Here is a 20,126-nt window from a genome sequence, read left to right as displayed (position 1 = left end):
TCACATCCTTATGAATTTTAGGGCAGTTGCTCCTTAAATGCCTAGTGTTTCCACACTCTTGACATGTCATGCGGGAATCATGAATGTGCATGACATCTTGCTTCTCATTGGCTTGGTCTTTGAGCTTCTTCATCAGCAGGTCCATCTTGGTAGATAGCATGTCTACCTCCTTGAGTTGATGCATACATCCACCTCTCTTGCAGGTCTAAAGACGTTCTTCATTCCAACCTTGGTTGGAGGCCATCTTCTCCACAAGAGCTATTGCAGCTTGTATGGTGAGTGATAGGAATGCACCTCCAGCAGCAACATCCATAGTCTCATGAGTACTGTTGGTCAACCCGTGATAGAAAGTCTACATGAGTAGCCAATTCTCCATCCCATGGTGAGGACATTCCACAATTTAATCTTGGAAGCATTCCCATGCCTCAGGGACAGATTCATCATGTTGCTGTTGAAAGCTTGAGATTCTCCCACATAGAGCATTGGTCTTGCCTGTGGGAAAGAACTTTGCTAGGAAGGTAGTGGAGCTGTTATCCCATGTATTATTTCTATCTTTGTTGGCATAGAACCATTGCTTTTCCTTCCCCAAGAGTGAGAATGGAAAGAGGCAAAGTAGTATGGTATCTTGGGTCACTCCTTTAATGGTAAAAGTGCTACAAATTTCCAGAAAATGTTGGAGATGTGCACTCGCATCTTCATGTGCCGTTCTACAAAACTGGCTTGCTTACACCATGTTGATAAGGGCTGGCTTGAGCTCGAATCCATTATCTCCAACATTGACTGTTGGTCTGGTTCGGATATTGGCTATAGTTGGAGCAAAGAATTCATGAAGAGTCTTGTTAGCCATGGCTTCAAATTCTGGTGTTAAGCTCCGCCTTATCTAATTGTCTTCTGACTCTAAAGCTAAAACTTTCTTAAGTTTAACCTTAGTTCTCTTAAGTAATTCTTCTAGATCGTCAACGTAGTTTGTCAGAAGGTCAAAACTGGTCATACATTACCATGCATAAGATACAAAAGTAGACAAAACAAGGGTAAGCCTGTTTGAGTAGAGGTCAATGGTTATCTCAATCACATCAATACACGTAAGCTTATCAATACTTCCTTTGCCTAGCTACCTTCCCAGGCAACGGTGCCAAAAATACTTGTTGGTGTTTATTAACGTGTCACTTGTTTTAAGTAGTCACCCTATGTTGTTTACATTCCTTAGCATCTTTTACTAAGTTGTCATCCCTAGTGTTGGTGCCAGAAATGCTTGTTGGTACTACCTAGTTTTACTACTAGAGTAGTTCTTTATTAATTTATGTGACTAGGAATATATAGATATATATGAATAAAAGGAATCTATAAGCACATAGATAATATACCATTGTAGCACCTTACCCAAGAGTATTCCAAGTATCGTTATTTATATTTTTACCACAAGAAAGGTCTGGCAAGGACATGTATTGATAACTTATGCTATTGATGGAGAAGTAAACCATAACCAATATTCTACTCATAACAGGAGTAAGTCAAGAGGTAAATGTATATATGAATAGTACATAATAACTAATCATTGATCAGTCAGAGTACTCCTTTCTATGGCATTAGCATGGTTAAGTAGAATATTAGAGGAATAATTCCTAAGTCATTCTTAATTATAAGTCAAAGCATATATTGATTAGTGCAATTACACCTAGTAGTCATGGCTAAGATCAACTTCATATCTACACATAAGGGATATTACTAAGGAAGATTAAGAACACAGCTTGTCTTCCTTCGTAACTAAATTCTACTTATATACATATATTCGGGGAGTGGACTACAAAGGACTTAACGGGAGTGTCACATCTGCGATCTACCACATGACCCGAAATATAGGGTGTATCCACAGGAAAACAACATATAAGCACCAAGCTTACACAATGTCGACCACTCACCCATGGTACCTTAGAGTGAACGCTATATGAACTTATGCATAAATATAAGGATAATCTAGCTATACTAAGTATATAATCAAAGTAGACCATGAACATGATAACTAGGAACATAAATGATATGAATAATGTTGTCATAACAATTGTAGGAAACATATAAAAGTAATGAGAGATATAAAAGAGAGGGGGCTACAAAGATTATATCAAACCACTCTTAACACGATCAGGAATCCAAGCGAAACCTGCTTGCCTCCCTCTAGACCTAGTCTAACTAGCTATGCCCTAGAATATCGTGGAGCTCTAAGGATGATTAGGGTTTCTATCTTCACAAATGACTTATGCAATGCCTGAGGGAGGGGAGTAGGGGCTGGTATATATTGGCCAGAGCATCAATCCTAAGCCCTCGGATTAAACCGACTTGAATAAACAGCATAGATGCAATCTAAGAGGCTGTGGAGAACCAACATAGCAACAGGGGCTAATAGGTGGGCCCTAGGGGCTGGCTGGCCTACAGCCCACCTAGCGGCGCCTCGCCCTCCGCTTCGGTGTGGAGTCCTCTTGAGTCTTCTAGAACCTTTTGGGGTTGTTTTCGTAGTGGATAAGCATGATTAAGTCTAACATCTTGGTCCACCTTGATAGTTTTCTGGATAAACCCTGTAGAAAATACAGATTCACTAAAACTCATCGAATTTGTTAGTTTAAACCCCTAGACCTTCGTTGGTGATTATATTTATGCCCTTATGCATGTTATATTGACAGTTTATAATGGTTGTTAACTAGTGCCAACACATAGCAACCTAGTAAGCTAAGCCAAAGCCCTCCCACTCATCTCCATCATTGATTCATCATCTTTGTGAGATTGGGGGTGAATCCAAGTGCATTGCTTGAGTGATTGCATCTATAGGCACTTGGTGATTTGTTTTGCTGTGGATTTCACTTGTTACTCTTGGTGGTTGCCGCCACCTAGATGGCTTGGTGCAGCGAGGATCATCGAGCGGAGGAAGGTGCTTGTCCTCGGTTCCGATCATGGTGATTGTGAGGGGTTCTTGACCTTTCCTCAATGAAGAGCCAAAAGGTACTCTAGTGAATTGTTTGTGGCTTATGTGATCCTCATCTTGTGTTGGTTGCTGCTCTTCTTAGTCTTCCTTGTGGCCTTCATGGCTCCTATGCTTTAGGTGTCTTAGTGGATTTCTAGGATCATCACGAGTTTTAGGAGAAAGAGCATAAGAGGAATCATCAGGGTCAAGGATGGGTTTGAATGAGACATCTAATGTGGGCATAGAAGGGGAGAAGATAGGAATTGCTTCTAAGGGGAGAAGATAGGAATTGCTTCTAAATGACTTGGCTCTCCTTCTATGGGTTCACTAGACATGCCATCCTTGAATTCTTCCTAATATCCCACATGGGAATAAGGACGCTTTCTAAGAGACCTCTTCTTGAGAGGATTTGAATTATATTCACTCAAAGGTCTCTTATGTAGCAGAAAGATTAAGCTTTTTCCAAAATCAGCATCAAAAAGATCATCCTCACAAGAAATTTCAAAAGGTTGAATTTCTTCTTCCCTTGGAGGATTTTGGGGTATTGATGGTTCAGGATTAATAGCTAAATCTTGGGATTGGAGTGGTTGTGATTTGGCTATCAAAACTTCTTCTTCTTGTTCGAAAGATGATTCCTTCTATTCCTCGGGGAGTTCATTATGAATGCTAGTGCAGGGAATCTTTCCACTAATTCTATCGAGCATAGACCTTGCTTCACTAGCAGACAAATGAAGGAAAGCTCCTCTAGAGGCTTGATCAAGGGTTTGCATAGAATCCTCGCTAAGACCCATATAAAAATATTGAAGGAGCATCGGGTCTAAAATAGCAAGGTTTGGGCCAGTGGTAATGAGGTCATTAATATGATCCCATGATGTGCCAAGAGATTCTTCTTCTAGTTGTCTAAAATTTAGAACCTCTTTTCAAAGGCTGACTACTTTAGAGATGGAAAAGAAACATAAACTAAATTTAGAGCATAACGTTTCCCAATCTCCTTGCATACTTCCTACGGTTCGACTATACCATTGTTTAGCTCTTCCCATCAAAGAGAATGGAAACAACTTCTATCTTAAGGCAAACTCTCGTAGGTGTGAGTATGGGTTTTCATCGCCTTCTCTCGAGAAGGATTGTTCCCGAATCAATTTTATAAAACATGGGCGCAGCTCATAGCCAGGTGTTAGGATAGTCTCTAAAGATTACAATGGCTTTAGGCTTGCACTCGTGGGTTTAGCATATTGATAGATAGGAGTGGAATTCATAGTGAAAGGAAAAGAATAAAAGAAAAAAGATACAAAGTTAAGCTAGGTTTGTAGTTAATTTAGCAATAGTTTCCCCAGCAATGGCGCTAGAAAGCTTGTTGGTATTTATTAACACACACAGATAAATCCGTAAGCGCACGGATACTGCTGTAGCTTTTATCCGAAAGTATTCCAAGTATCGTATCCACGGGGAAACGTGTGAGATTAACTATGATCTAACTTAACTAAGGGTAGCAACAAGGTTAGGATAAACAGGAGCGTAGAGAGGATAACTAAAGTTCTCTAGTTCTGACTTTGGTAAGCTATATCTTCTACTATTCAACTAGGGATATTACTAGGGAACAACACCAATAGAGGATGCTTTCCTTCGTAACTAGGTCCTACTTGTCCTACAGATAGGAGGTGGACTAGAAAGGATTCAACAAGGCTATAAGAGTCACCCTCACGAGTTACCACCGATCCAGAATGCAGGGTGCATCCATGATTAACCTAAGTCTAAGCACCACGCTTACACTTCGATTAATACTTTACTCCCTCTAGAACTAGAATAAAGCACTCAAGAGAGTCGTGAACCTGAAGAACAATATAGACAAGATGCTTACTTGAATCAAAAGTTGATTACTAGAGATATCTCATAGGCAAGCTCAGATAGACTTGGATCCACCAATGTACAAGCCGTAGAGAGAGCATCGATAGGCCGACACCTCCTCCAAACTCTACCCTCACTCTCTATCTCACTATTTCTATTTATAAAACTAGATCCTATGGAGGAATAATTTTCTCTTGATTGCTGGCTCTGATCCTGAAGATATGAATTAGGGTTTTAGGAATGGCTCCAGGGAGGGGGGTACAGGGACATATATATAGGGGGTAGCATCAATTCTGGACCCTCGGATCAAACCAACTTAAAAGGATGATGTAGATGCAATCTAGGAGGCCGGCCCCCCATGTCCGCCTCTCACAATCATCTTTGGTGGAAAGTCCTCTGGTGTTCTCTAGAACCTTCTGGAGTTGTTTACGCCATGGAAAAACATGATTTGCTTTGACGAATAGGTCCTCCTTGATGGTTTTTTGATTAAATCCTCCTGCAAACATATATTCACCAAAACTCATGAAATTTATTAGTTTAAACCCCTGTACCTATGTTTGGTGATGGAATTAAGTATATATGCAGGTTGTGTTGATGGTTTATAATTGATGTTAGTGACCGTCAACAAGCCTCTTGTGTGAATTAGAGATCATAGCAACTAGAATTGTGGATAGGAGGCTTGCATTTTTAGTAGGCTAGCGCAACACTTGCTTCGCCATTTTATTGTCTAACCACTTGACTTAAGTGTTGCTATAGAAATTTTTAATAGGTTATTCATCCTCTCTAGCCATTAGGACCTTTCAAGTGGTATCAGAGCCATGGTCACCGTGATTTGAGGCTTAACAACCTATGGTGTCAAAATGGCTCAAATCAACAACACCAAGAAGCCACCCCAATTCGATGGCTCAAATTATCCATATTGGAAGGCAAAGATGACCACCTACATCAAGTCAATCAATAGGAAGGTATGGAAGATGGTGGAGAACAAATTTGAGGTAGCCGATCCGAAGAATCCCATCACGGATAAGGAGGTGAGCAATGACATTGCTCTTAGTGCTATTCATGATGTATTAGATGAGAGAACATTTGAGCAAAATCAAGAATATTGAGATAGCTCATCATGCTTAGAAGAAGTTGGAGGAATCATTTGAGGGCACTCAAGCAGTGAAGGGTGCAAAGGCACATATCCTCAAGGAGAAGTTTGCAAGCTTCAAGATAAAGGAAGATGAGAGTGTGCCAGAGATGTCCCATAGGCTTCAAGTGCTTGTCAATGATCTCAAAGCACTTGGAGAAGAGGTGAAGGACAAGGACTTCTCTCACAAGTTCTTGAGATGCTTACCTTCGAGATTTGGCACATTGGTCACTATTCTAGTGAAGAGTGGTTTGGACACCATGACACCAAACCAAGTGTTGGGAGATGTGATGACCGATGACACATATAGAGATGATGAAGAGAAGGAAGAAAAGAACAAGGAGAAGAAAGATGAGAAGAAGAAGAGTGTGGCATTCAAAGCCACATCATCCAAGGGCAAGGCCAAGCAAGACACATCAAGTGAAGATGAAGACTCATTTTCTTAGGATGATGATGATGAGAAGATGGCTCTCTTTGTGAAGAGGTTTGGCAAATTCATGATAAAGAAGGGCTATCATTCAAGAAGGAAGAAGTCATCTTCCAAGAATAGGAAAGAATAAAAAAGATGCTTTAAGTGTTGTAGCAAGAATCATCTTGTTGCTCAATGCCCATACAATAGCGACAATGATGATGATGACAAAAAGTGCAAGAAGAAGGACAAGAAGGAAAAGAAAGAGAAGAATGACAAGATGACCTTCAAGAAGAAGAAGGGTGGTTCATATGTGGTCACTTGGGATAGTGATGCTTCCTCAAGTGATGATGATGATAGTGACAATGACAAGACAACCAAGAAGAAGGCTCTTGCAAGCATTGCCATTAATGAGAAGCCTTCTCTCTTTGACACTCCATTGACATGCTTCATGGCTAAGGCCACTAAGGTACAATCAAATGATGAGTGTGATGAGGAACATGATAAAAGTGAAAGTGAAAATGAAGATGATGAACCAACTAAAGATGAACTATTTGACATGTTAGAAGATGCTAAAGAATATTTTGACATTAAGAGAAGGGAATACAAAGACTTGCGTAAAGAACTAAAAGCCCTTAAGCAAGCCTTTGATGAGCTCAATGCTACTCATGAGAGTCTAAAGAAAGACCATGAGGAGCTTGGCAGGGCTCACAAAAAGCTTGAAAAAACTCATTTCTCTCTACTTAATGAGCAAAATGAGAAGAAGATGTTGTAACATGTGAAGTGGGCTTAACTTATGACATAACTGAAGAATCATTCTATAAGCCTATTATTGTTGGTTCCACTAACCCTTCTTGTAGCACTTCCACTTCTAGCTCATCTAGTAGTGATGGTTTCACTTGCGATGCCTCACTAATGGTTGAGAATGAGACCCTCAAGAAGGAGGTCAATGAGTTCAGTTCACTCGCGCCTTAGGTAGCCAAAGAGCTTCTCTCTACAAAGAGGGATTGGGCTATACCCCCAAGAAAGGCAAGGAAGCCTTTGCTCCTCATAAGACTAGTTTTGTGAAGAACAATGGTCGGTTTTGCACTAGTTACAAGCAAGTTGGTCATAAAGAGCATGAATGCAAGAACAAGAACAAGAATGCCATTGTATCCTCAATCAAGTTTGATTCTTGTTATTTGCTTACTAAGGGTGCCAATGGTGTGAAGGCTAAGTTTGTTGGAACATCCATGTTGGGCCCAAAGAAGAAGGCCATTTGGGTACCAAAGAGCTTAGTGACTAACCTTCAAGGACCCAAGCAAGTTTGGGTAACTAAAAAGAATTGATCCTCTTTTATAGGTCAATTACAAAGCCAGAGAAAGGCATTGGGTTCTTGATAGTGGATATACTCAACACATGATTGGTGATGCAAGAATGTTCAACTCAATCAACAACAATGATAGCAATGATTATGATAGTATCACACTTGGTGACAATGGCAAAGGCAAGATCAAAGGGCTTGGTAAGATTGCAATATCCAATGACTTGAGCGTATCCAATGTGTTGCTAGTTGAGAGCTTGAACTTCAATTTGCTATCCGTGGCTCAATTGTGTGATCTTGGATTTAAGTGCATATTTGGACTAGATGATGTAGAGATCATAAGTGTAGATGGCTCTAATTTGATCTTCAAAGGCTTTAGATATAAGAATCTATACTTGGATAATTTCAATGCTAGTGAAACTCAATTGTCAACATGATTGTTCACTAAGTCTAGCATGGGTTGGTTATGGCATAGAAGGCTTTGTCATGTTGGAATGAAACAATTGAACAAATTGATTAAGTGTGACTTAGTTAGAGGCTTGAAGGATGTCACATTTGAGAAGGATAAGCTATATAGTGCATGTCAAGCCGGAAAACAAGTTGGAAACACCCATCCTAAGAAAAGCATGATGAGTACATCTAAGGCATTTGAGTTGTTGCACATGGACTTGTTTGGGCCAACACAATACACTAGCATCGGTGGAAACAAATATGACTTTGTGATAGTGGATGACTACACTAGATACACTTGGGCATTCTTTCTAGTGGACAAGAGTGATGTGTTTGCAACTTTCAAATCATTTGTCAAGGGCATACACAATGAGTTTGAAACAACCATCAAGAGAGTTAGAAGTGACAATGGTAGTGAGTTCATGAACACTAGAATTGATGAGTTATGTGATGAATTTAGAATTAGACATCAATTCTCGGCCAAGTACACCCCACAATCAAATGGCCTTGTTGAGAGGAAGAATAGAACACTCATTGACATGACAAGGTCTATGCTTAGTGAGTACAATGTGAGTCAATCTTTTTGGACCAAAGCTATCAACATGGCTTGCTATTGTAGCAACCGCTTATATTGTCACCCATTGAAAGAGAAGACACTTTATAAGCTCTTGAATGGTAGAAAGCCCAAAATTGCATATTTTTGGATTTTTTGTTACAAATGCTATATCTTGAAGAAAGGCACTAGATTGAGCAAGTTTGACAAGAAATGTGATGAAGGATTCTTGCTTGGATATTCAACCACTAGCAAAGTATATAGAGTTTGGAATTTGACAAGTGGTACTCTTGAGAAAGTTCATGATGTGGAATTTGATGAAACCAAGGGTTCCTAAGATTAGAATGAGAACCTTGATGATGTTAGAGGTATTTAACTTTCAAATGCCATGAAAAATATGGATGTTGGTCAATTGAGGCCTAGGTCAATTGAGGCCTAGGCAAGTGATACATGAAGAAGATGATCAAGTGCAAGTGCTCTCTAACTCAAATGTGCAAGAAGATGCAAATCAAGCTAGTTCATCATCTCAAGGGCAAGATCAAGTGGCTAGTACATTATCTCAACCGAATGATCAAGCAAGTGCAAGCAATGTTGCAATACTCAAACCAACCAATATTGCAAGAGATCATCCATTGGACACCATAATTAGAGATATTTCTAGAGGTGTACAAACAAGATCAAGATTGGCTTTATTTTGTGAGCATTTCTCATTTGTATCATCCATTGAACTAAAGAAGATAGATGAAGCTTTGAAGGATATTGATTGGGATGCTATGTATGAAGAATTGAACAACTTCACAAGAAATCAAGTATGGGAGTTAGTGGAGAGACCAAAGGAATACAATGTGATTGGAACTAAATGGGTCTTTAGAAACAAGCAAGATCAAGTTGGGATAGTAGTAAGGAACAAAGCACGATTGGTAGCACAAGGTTACACTCAAACAGAGGGTCTTGACTTTGGTGAAACATATGCCCTGGTTGCTAGATTGGAAGCAATTAGCATCTTGTTAGCCTATGCATGTGCCCACAACATCAACTTCTATCAAATGGATGCCAAGAGTGTATTTCTCAATGGCTACATCAATAAAGAAGTGTATGTTGAGCAACCTCCTGGTTTTGAAGATGACAAAAAGCCCAACCATGTTTACAAGTTGAAAAAAGGCATTGTATGGTTTGAAGCAAGCACCTAGAGCATGGTATGAGAGGTTGAGGGACTTCCTACTCTCTAAAGGGTTCATAATGGGAAAGGTTGACACCACTTTTTGTACCAAAAAGATTGGCAAGGACTTATTTGTGTTGCAAATTTATGTTGATGACATTATCTTTGGATCAACCAATCAAGACTTTTGTGAAGAGTTTGGGAAGATGATGACTAATGACTTTGAGATATCCATAATTGGAGAGTTTAGTTACTTAGTCTTCAAATCAAGCAAATGAAGATTGGTACATTTGTGAGTCACAACAAGTACAGCAAAGACATGCTCAAGAAGTTTGGCATGAATGAAGCAAAGCTAATCAGTACACCAATGGGAACAAATGGCAATTTGGATAGTGATGCAAGTGGCAACATGGTGAATCAAAAGTTGTATCGCTCTATGATTGGAAGCCTACTCTATGTGACCGCATCAAGGCTGGATGTCATGTTTAGTGTGTGCATGTGTGCATGATTTCAAGTGCACCAAGAGAAAATCATTTGAAGGCTACAAAGAGAATATTGAGGTACTTGAAGCGTACACAAAATATTGGTTTGTGGTATCCCAAAGGAGCAAAGTTTGAGTTAGTTGGATATTCGGACTCTGATTATACGGGATGCAAGGTTGAAAGGAAGAGCACTTCGGGCACATGTCAACTATTGGGAAGATCGCTTGTTTTATGGTCATCAAAGAAGCAAAATAGTGTTGCATTATCAATCGCTGAAGCCGAATACATATCCACCGGTAGTTATTGTGCACAAATTCTTTGGATGAAGGCCACCTTGAATGACTTTGGAATCAAGTTCAAGAAAGTGCCATTGCTATGTGACAATGAGAGTGCAATCAAGCTAACCAACAATCTGATTCAACATGCAAGAACAAAGCACAATGATGTCCGCCACCATTTCATAAGAGATCATCAACAAAAATAGGATATTTGCATTGAGAGTGTGGGCACCGAAGATCAACTGGCTGACAAATTCACCAAGCCACTTGATGGGAAGAGGTTTTGCAAGCTAAGGAATGAGTTGAATATATTGGATTTCTCAAATTTGTGTTGATGCACCCCCCCACACTTATATGACATGCCTCTCCTTCGAGTAATCCAAGGTAAACATTGATTGGCATGCATACATCCTTTGCTAAGGACATGTTTAGTGCATCTAGTCATTCCTCATGTTTTATAGGCTCATTCATGAAAATCAAATGAATTTGATGCTTGTATGGTACCACTATTGCTTCTATGCTTGACTTGATCTAGTGGTAGCATATGACATGTTTGTGGGCTTGTGAACCTAGTGTTTGATCTAGAAAATGAGCTATAAGTGTTTAACTCAATATGATCAAGATAACCCTTGTAATGAGGTGTGAAGAAGCTTGTCCGTGGATCAAACCAAGTTAAATATCTTTGGCAAGTATTCTATTGGACCAAATTTGGGAAAATAATCCTCACCCTATTGATTGACATTGATAATCTTAACCTATCTAAAATTGAATCTTTGTGGTCATTGATGACAAAGGGGGAGAAGTTAATGCACAAAGATAGTGAAAAGATAACAAATGGAGAGATCTTTGACATAGGGGGAAAATATGAAAGTAAGGGGATCAATTAAAATTTGAGCACACAAGTAGGGGGAGCAAGCTCATAAACTTGAATGATGCATTTCATATGTTTGCTTGCATGGCACAAGTTTTAAATTAAAATTCCATGCTTGTGTGGTGTATGCTAGCTGTAGGCTTGATTGATGAAACGAAAAACTAGCATGCATAGGATGATAGTTAGATATACCTTGCTTACTTGCTTGTGTTTTCAAGTGGTACTAGAGCCTTGCATATAATGTTGATCTCATGAGGTTTCTAGTGTTTGTGTTTTGCAAGTAATTTCAAGTGGTATCTAACTAACAATGGTGCTAAGGATGGTATATTTGGTGCAATCCGATTGGTATCACGCTTCAAAGGTCCATCTCTAATACCTTAGCATCATTTGGTAGACATTGCCCTTCCACATTTCCAATCCATGCATATGTGCAAGCTTTAATCCAAACTCTTAGCACATATATAGGGGGTGCTAATGCTACCAATTCAGGTTCATGAAACTTGTCCATATTCTTTACACATGGTAAAAGGCTTGGGCAAGCAACATGAATTCAAAATTGATTTCTATTCATATCTTTGTGAAGGGGTTGTCATCAATTACCAAAAAGGGGGAGATTGAAAGATCTAGTTTGGTTTTGGTGAATTGATGAAACCCTAAGTGTTAACTCATTGCTCTAAGTGATCATGAGATAGGATAGCACATTCCTAGTGGTGGAGCAAATGGAAAAAGATCATGATGGTAGTGATGGCCTTGGTGATGATCAAGTGCTCAGGCTTGGAAAAGAAGAAAGAGAAAAATAAAAAGCTCAAGGCAAAGGTGATATCCATAGGAGCTCTTTATTTTTGGTGATCAAGACACCTAGTGGGTGTGGTCACATTTAGGATAGATAGCCGTATTACTCAGAGGGGTTAAACTTGTATTGAAATGCAATTATCAAAGTGCCACTAGATGTTCTAACTCATTACATATGCATTTAGATTCTAGTGAGTGCTAACACCCTTGAAAATATTTGTGAAAATATGCTAACACACGTGCACAAGGTGATACACTTGGTTTTTAGCACATTTGAGCAAGGGTGGTGAAGTTGGTGAAGTTGACGTGTTGTTTTCCCTCGACCAAACGCAGCAACCAGACTCTGGCTAGGTGTCTGATCAATTGTTGCATAGACAGTGCTGCTAGGGTTTGGCATCATACGCTGAACAAGAAGGAAACCGGACACACAGGGCCTACGTCCAGTGAGAGGTGACATACGCTGACGCAAGCGAGAACGCGTGCCTAGAGAACATAGAATGATGGCTTGTGTCTGGTCATGCGTGAGCAGTGTAACACCCTGGTGTTACGATCTTGTTTAGCACCGCGATTTAGACCTAAGAGGTTTTACCGAAATGATTTTCTCAGGTTTTAAAATTTCACTTATGTTTAAAAGAATCACTCGTGGCGAGTTATATTGAATTAACCAGTTGAGTAGTTCTTGGATGTTAGTTCAAAACAAAAAGTTATAATTTTCTAAGTCAGAAACGTTAGACGATGACGTGTTAGCATTTAAATTCTAGCAAAATTTCTTAAACCCTAACTTTTATATTCTTGTATCGTTAGTTGCATCATGTGAGTACTTTGGCATGGAGTGGTTTGTAGAATGGTCTGACATAGCGGGGTTATCCTAGAATTGCTCGAAACTCGCTAGAACACGCGAAGAACCACGTTCGGTGTTCTGCTCGTGAACTGGCACGCTGTGCGACGAACCCATCTTGGCCTTCTCATATCTTTTTCCCTAGTCACTTTTTGATCGCGCCAAATGCTTCCCTAGCAAGCTGGTGGTGTGGACTTTGAGTTAGTGAGGTTGGTTAAACCTTAACCACACTGTTTGGTAGCTTTGGCGTCACTTTAAAATCATGCACGACACTTGTTTCGGCTGATCAGCCTGTGGCCACGGTCACCACCTCTACCACATTGCGTTGTCGCATTCAGGCACCCTTCATGCATGTGCCGCGCCCACCCTTGCTGTTGCCCTAGGGTCGCCTCACGGGCGCACCGTCACCGATTGGCCGGCTGAAAGGTCCTAGTTTGGTTTTGGTAATTGAGTGACAACCTAGGTGGACTAATTGTGTTTATGTGAGATACACAGGTGATTAGTCCACAGGTACATGTGTGTGAGCAACATATGCCATGAAGGTGAAAATGGCTTGGAGATGTTGCAAAGCTCACACATGTGATGATGAAGGAGCTTATTGCACATGAGACATGACATTGAGTCATGTGATCAAGGTGGAGAAGATCATGACAAGACTTGGCTTGATGGACCGGTTGCAAGCGTGAAGGGCAAGTCGAAGGCTTTGGAGTGATGGACCGCGTGGCGGTGAAGCTTGAGCAAGACTTGGCGCCGATGGACGATGGCAACGGTGAAGAGCAAGTAGAGTCAAGATCGATGAACCAATATGATCATGTGATGATATGAAGTGGATCATATCATTGTTGATCGTGTTGGTGCATGTGTTGCATCGACATTGAAGGAGATGGAATGGAATGAATAAGGCAAAGGTATAACCTAGGGCATTTCATTTCACCGGTCATAGGTGTGTAGAGAAGTTTATGACCGGGTTTAGGATAGATGGCCGTACTATCAAGAGGGGCAAACTTGTTTGCATATCGGTCATCTAGTGCCACTCGAGTGATCTAACTTTGCATTGTCGCTAGGATCGAGTGGCGTGGCAAGTTGAGTGGCTAACATCCTTTGGGAAATGATTGTAAAAAGCTAACACACATACACATTGTGGTGTACACTTGGTGGTGTTGGCACATTTACAAAGGAGGTGGTGTTTGCAGGGGTGAGATGGGTTTTGGGTCCCTCTCTCCCTCCCGCCGAGCTTGCGAGGCAGGATTCGGCGCTTTCGGGAAAATGGAATGCCTATTTTCTATTGCGCCGGATGCAAGTTCTTGGTGGTTAGCACATTGGAGCAAGGGTGAAGAAGTTAGAAGTGAAAACGAGTTGGTCGCGAAAATGCCGGCGTCGGTCAACTGACCGGACGCTGGATCTGAATGCACCGGACGCTGGCAGGCTGCGTCCGGTCGCGCTGACGTACGGTGACGCAGTAGCTGGAGAGTGACCGGACGCTGGCTGCGTCCGATCGCGTTCGACCGGACGCGTCCGGTCATGCTCGGGAGCTTACTGGAAACGACCAGACGCTGGGGTCCAGCGTCCGGTCAGTTGAGTGCTGCTGCGTCCGGTCAGGTCAAGTGACCGTTGGAACCGGGACACGTGGTCGTCTGTGGGCGACCGGACGCTGAGGTCCAGCGTCCGGTCAACACGACCGGAGCGTCCGGTCGGCCCGACCGTTGCCCAGTGAAGGGGTAACGGCTAGTTTAGCCCTTGGGGCTATAAATAGAAGTGGCCTTCGGCCATGGCTGGTGTGGAGCACCTCAAGGGACTTAGTGTCCATGCTTGTGAGTGCTTGGGAGCCCTCCATCACACACATACTTGATAGTGATCATTCGATTGTGTGAGTGAGCGATTCTAGTGCGATTGCATCATGAGGTTGCATCAAGTGGCACTAGGTGATCGAGTTGCAAGCCGGTGGTGCTTGTTACTCTTGGAGGTTGCCACCTCCTAGATGGCTTGGTGGTGGTCTCCGTCGAAGCGCGCAAGAAGCTTGTGCGGCGCTCCGGAGAAGTGCTTGTGAGGGGCATTGTGCTCGCCCCGCGGGAGCCATGAAGAGCAACTCTAGTAAAGCGTGTCATTGAGCTACCCTCACTCAAGGGGTAGGTTCTTGCGGCGCCCGACGTGCGGGCTTAGCGGGTGATGCTAATTAGCCGCCGAACCACCAAGTGAGCGGTCGACACAACGGGGACTAGCGTGTTGGCAAACACGTGAACCTCGGGAGAAAAATCATCGTGTCAACCTTGTTCTTCTCGTTGGTTTGCATCCCCATTACACAAGCTTGCAATTACTTTTATACATATTAAGCTTGTGTAGTTGCTCTTGTAATTAGATAGCTTGTGTAGCTTACTAATTACCTTCTTGCTTGTGTAGCATAGAAGTAGCTCCCTTGTGTGGCTAATTTGGTTTTAGTAACCTTGTTAGTCACATTGCTTAGTTTGTGTAACTAAGTTTTTGCGCTCTCTAATTAGGCATTGGTTGCCTTGTTATTGAGCATTGCTAGTGAGCTTAGTTAGCTTTGTGCTTTTGCTTACTAGCATGTGTAGGAGCTCCCTTGTTGTTTAAAGTACTAGTGGCATAGGCTTGTGTGACCTTGCTCCTAGAATTGTTTAGGAGAGCTCTAGCTAGCCCGGCACCTTTGTTGCATAATTGTTATCTTTGCAAGGTGCTAGTGAACATATATAGTGGGGTGTAGTCTTGGCTAGACCGTTAGTTTAAATTCCGCATTTGTATCGGTTAGCTGACGCGATTAAGTTTTAGAAAAGACTATTCACCCCCCCTCTAGTCGCCATCTCGACCCTTCACCGGCTCGTCTGAGCACGGTCGTTGTCGTGGGGTGGTGTGTGCGCGCTGTTGGCCGAGCTAGGCACGGCCAGGCCGGTGCCGTGATAGTAGCCATCGGGTCGACGTGGCTCCCGCCTCGCCACCCAATCCAACTACCACCGAGCTATTTACCCCACAGTAACTACCACGCTCCGCTGTCTCATCGGACTACCACCTTGTCGGGTTGTCGATGCCCTTCCAGCGCACGGACAAGGCCAAGTGGTCCCATCGAGTGGACGCCGTCTCCGCTGTCCCATAGCGCAGTTGTCTTATCCCTCTTAGGCCACAACATGTCGAATCGCCCTGTGACGTGCACAGCTGCCTGCTATGCTCTGCCACGCCCTTGTGCTGCTGTCAGCGGGCGTCGTTCAAATTCACGACGCAGGGGCCGTCTCAGGGCAATTTTTCACATCGGTAGTTAGGTCGTGGAGCTAGCCAACCGCCCGACCCGCATTTAGCCACAGTCATTCGTTAGTGATGACCAATTTCGGAGTTACGTCGTCGTCGGTCAGTTCGTCGCTTGAGCAGAGCCTGACTTAGCTATTGGTATCACCACTCGGCGCACTTTAGCTCACTTAGCTTTTCCTTTGAGCCAGCCTTTCTTTTCGCTCAGCCTCCCTTGCAACCACCGCCAGAGATGGCAGGAGCCTAGGTTAGTAGTTACTACCTAAACATTGAGGGTTTTCCTAGAATCCTACATGCTACCCTACAAAAGCTCAGAGTCCGAGATCGTCCTGAGTATGAGGGCTATGAGTATGAGGAGCAAGGCACCGAGCGGTGTGAGGTTACCATCTACATCGGGAAGAGTGAAGAGTTCCCCGACCTCACTGAAGCTTGGAGTGTGACCGCAACTGGGTTTAGCTTCACCGACACCTACTAGGTTGTGGCCCGCAAAGCCTTGCGGTACCTCTACCAGATCTATGAAGAGCCCATTGCCCGTACCCCCATGTGGTTCTTTCCACCTTTGGATAGGAATTGGTGGGCATGGAAGGCTCACATGGAGGCTTTACAAGGGCAGGATGCTCAAGAGGATAGTCCAACCATAGTGCACTTGACCACATACCTGCTTGCTCTGGATGAGCAATATGACCGGCAAGCCTTGGAACTAAGGAGCTGCCTCCATCAAGCCGAGGAAGCTGAGATCTTCACCCGGATGCTCTAGGTGCAACTTGCCAAAGCACATGCTAGTGCTGCAGCTGCTGAGAGTCGGGAGACTGCCATGTCGGAAGCTCTAAAGGAGGCTAAAGATCGGCATGTCCATCAGCTGCGTGAGGCCTATCTTGTCACCAGGGCCAAGCGGAGGACGCTGGCTGCTGAAAGGCAAGATGCCCCTATCTTGGAAGGGATACCTATCCACCTGCCAGAGAGAAGAAGAACTAGTGTTGCAGCACCTCCACCCTCAGAAGTGTCAGAAGCAGAGCCCTTAGTTCCTCTCACTTAGCCATTGCCATGAGAAGATGTAGATTAGTTGCCTTAGGATGCTGTACCCGTAGTAGTAGTGCTTTTCATCACTGTCCTCCGGTGTTGTATTCTTATCGTTGTTGGTCCGTAGTTGAGATCGTCTGACCGTAGGTGAATGTTGTATCGTTAATGTGAACCTGAACGCTTGTACGTTGTACCCATATAAGGCCGTTGGGATATGCATGTTATTCATTTCGTTGTGTTTATTGTGTTCATCTACCTTAAGTTCATTAGATGTGCTTAAAGTTTTCAAGGGCGATGTTAAGTGGGTCACAAGAGAAGTTACCATTTGGATACTAGCAGATCAGACGTGATTGGATGTTATTGGACACTGTATCGACTAATTGTGGATGTCCTAGCAGAACACTTGAATCTCTTTAAAACAAATTCGCCATTGGATTTAAATTCCTTGTCCCTTGTTGTGAAGGGAACCTTTGTTGTTTGAATTTTTCCTTGCAATACTCCCCTTATTCTGTGGTCTATGACCCCACTGCCTTCATGACGTGTAAGTTGGTAATAGTTGCCTGGTCAAAAGCTTATGGTGCCACGATGAAACCGAGGGCTCCCTATGGAACAGCTGCCACATGGTGACGCTGCTCGGCACGCGCTGGTATCGAGGTTGTTGACCAAGTACCTTTACCAAGTTACACTGCCATACCGCTTTTGCTACAAATAATTTCCTTGGAAATGTTCAGGTGTTCAAACGGAAAATCCACAACGGGTTCATAAACTAGTGTTCTTTCAAAGTAAACAAGAGGAGGTGGTTTTGGAGGAAGAAAGTATGACATGGTCTCAGTCTACATGAGAGACAGATGTGGTCGAGTAAAGGAAAGAAAAAGAAGAGTAGTAAGGAAGGTTAGCCGTGGGTAGTCGTAAAAGCCGGAGTGGACGTCATGTTCCAAGCCATGTGTGTAGTTGACCATGCTACGCATGCCGAGTATTTCGCTGCGTGCCCTACGAATGCTGCCTATGTCAGGACCTGTAGCACCCTATTTTTGCGTGGCCGTGGCATCGTGTCGTACTCGCCGTCCTTGTGCACTGTGCGGTTTTCCATTTTCTGGCGTTCGGTCGGCTCTCGACTCCCATGCCTTCGTCCTCTTACCGGACCCCCCTTCCCCTCTCTTCCTTCTTCTTTTGGTGACATGACCGCCCACATGCCTCCCTCATCGAGCGCACCATCTTATCTCCCCTCCTTTATTTCCCATCCGCTCAATGGTGCAGGGAGCGCACCATGGCCGTGTTATCCCCATTGCATGAACCGTCTGTGTATCCCATCCCCGCCGCATCCATCTCCGGTGTGTTGCGCCCCACCTCCGTTCACCGCTATAAAATACCCTTGGTCCTTGCTCTTTTTCTTCTTCGTCCCCATTCTCCTCGCATCGGGAGTACAGCTACGAGATCTAGTCGGCATTGTGAAGCTAGGTTCATTAGTCTAAGGTGATGGTGTAATCTGAAGAGAAGAAAGGATCCGGTTCGTCGAAGAAGTTCAAGTTCCCTTTTTGGTTATCAATCTTAGGGTTCATGATGTTTTACTTCTCAGTCGACTGTTTCTAGATCTGTTGGTGCTACGCCATATTTTGGATAATCATCTTCTAGTTGTTTCTCCATTGTCCTCGTCTATCTTGACTTCTGGAGTAGGTCTCGGTTGTACCAAGTTGCTCTTAACCATATATCCCTAGATCCCCGTGTGGTTTAGTATTCAAAGTCATGTAATCTTTCGTGTAATCCCTGATCTACGAAATGTAATTGTGTTTTCCCTCTTCTGGTTCTTGCTTCGAATCTCAGGATGAGATTCTTTTAAGGGGGGTTGGTTGTAACACCCTGGTGTTACGATCTTGTTTAGCACCGTGATTTAGACCTAAGAGGTTTTACCGAAATGATTTTCTCGGGTTTTAAAATTTCACTTATGTTTAAAAGAATCACTCGTTGTGAGTTATATTGAATTAACTAGTTGAGTAGTTCTTGGATGTTAGTTCAAAACTAAAAGTTATAATTTTCTAAGTCAGAAACATTAGACGATGACGTGTTAGCATTTAAATTCTAGCAAAATTTCTTAAACCCTAACTTTTATATTCTTGTACCGTTAGTTGCACCATGGTGAGTACTTTGGCATGGAGTGGTTTGTAGAATGGTCTGACGTAGCGGGGTTATCCTAGAATTGCTCGAAACTTGCTAGAACACGCGAAGAACCACGTTAGGTGTTCTGCTCGTGAACTGGCACGCTGCGCGACGAACCCATCATGGCCTTCTCGTATATTTTTCCCTAGTCACTTTTTGATCACGCCGAATGCTTCCCTAGCAAGCTGGTGGTGTGGACTTTGAGTTAGTGAGGTTGGTTGAACCTTAACCGCACTGTTTGGTAGCTTTGGCGTCGCTTTAAAAAGCGTGCACGGCACTTGTTTTGGCCGATCAGCCTGTGGCCGCGGTCACCACCTCTACCACATTGCGTTATCGCATTCAGGCGCCCTTCACGCATGTGCCGCGCCCACCCTTGCTGTTGCCTTGGGGTCGCCTCGCGGGCGCGCCGTCACCGATTGGCTGGCCCGTCTGAGCGCGGTCGTGGTCGTGGGGTGGTGTGTGCGCGCTGTTAGTAGAGCTAGGCACAGCCAGGCCGGTGCCATGATAGCAGCCATCGGGTCGACATGGCTCCCGCCTCGCCACCTAATCCAACTACCACCGAGCTATTTACCCCACGGTAACTGCCGCACTCCGTTGTCTCATCGGACTACCACCATGTCGGGTTATCGATGCCC

The 20,126-nt window shown here is 43.3% G+C and overlaps 1 non-coding gene across 1 annotated transcript; it reads left to right on the top strand.

Annotated features, from left to right (window-relative positions):
- The first annotated feature begins 374 nt into the window (after positions 1-374).
- LOC136547642 (small nucleolar RNA R71) lies at positions 375-483 on the top strand. Its single transcript, XR_010781606.1, has one exon. It is a non-coding gene; the product is annotated as a small nucleolar RNA R71 (small nucleolar RNA).
- Positions 484-20,126: the final 19,643 nt, after the last annotated feature.

The sequence above is a fragment of the Miscanthus floridulus genome, chromosome 3 (genome assembly GCF_019320115.1).
Source record: "Miscanthus floridulus cultivar M001 chromosome 3, ASM1932011v1, whole genome shotgun sequence".
NCBI lineage: Eukaryota > Viridiplantae > Streptophyta > Magnoliopsida > Poales > Poaceae > Miscanthus > Miscanthus floridulus.
Note: the sequence above shows the minus strand (reverse complement) of the source record. Positions and strands in the feature narration are given on the sequence as shown.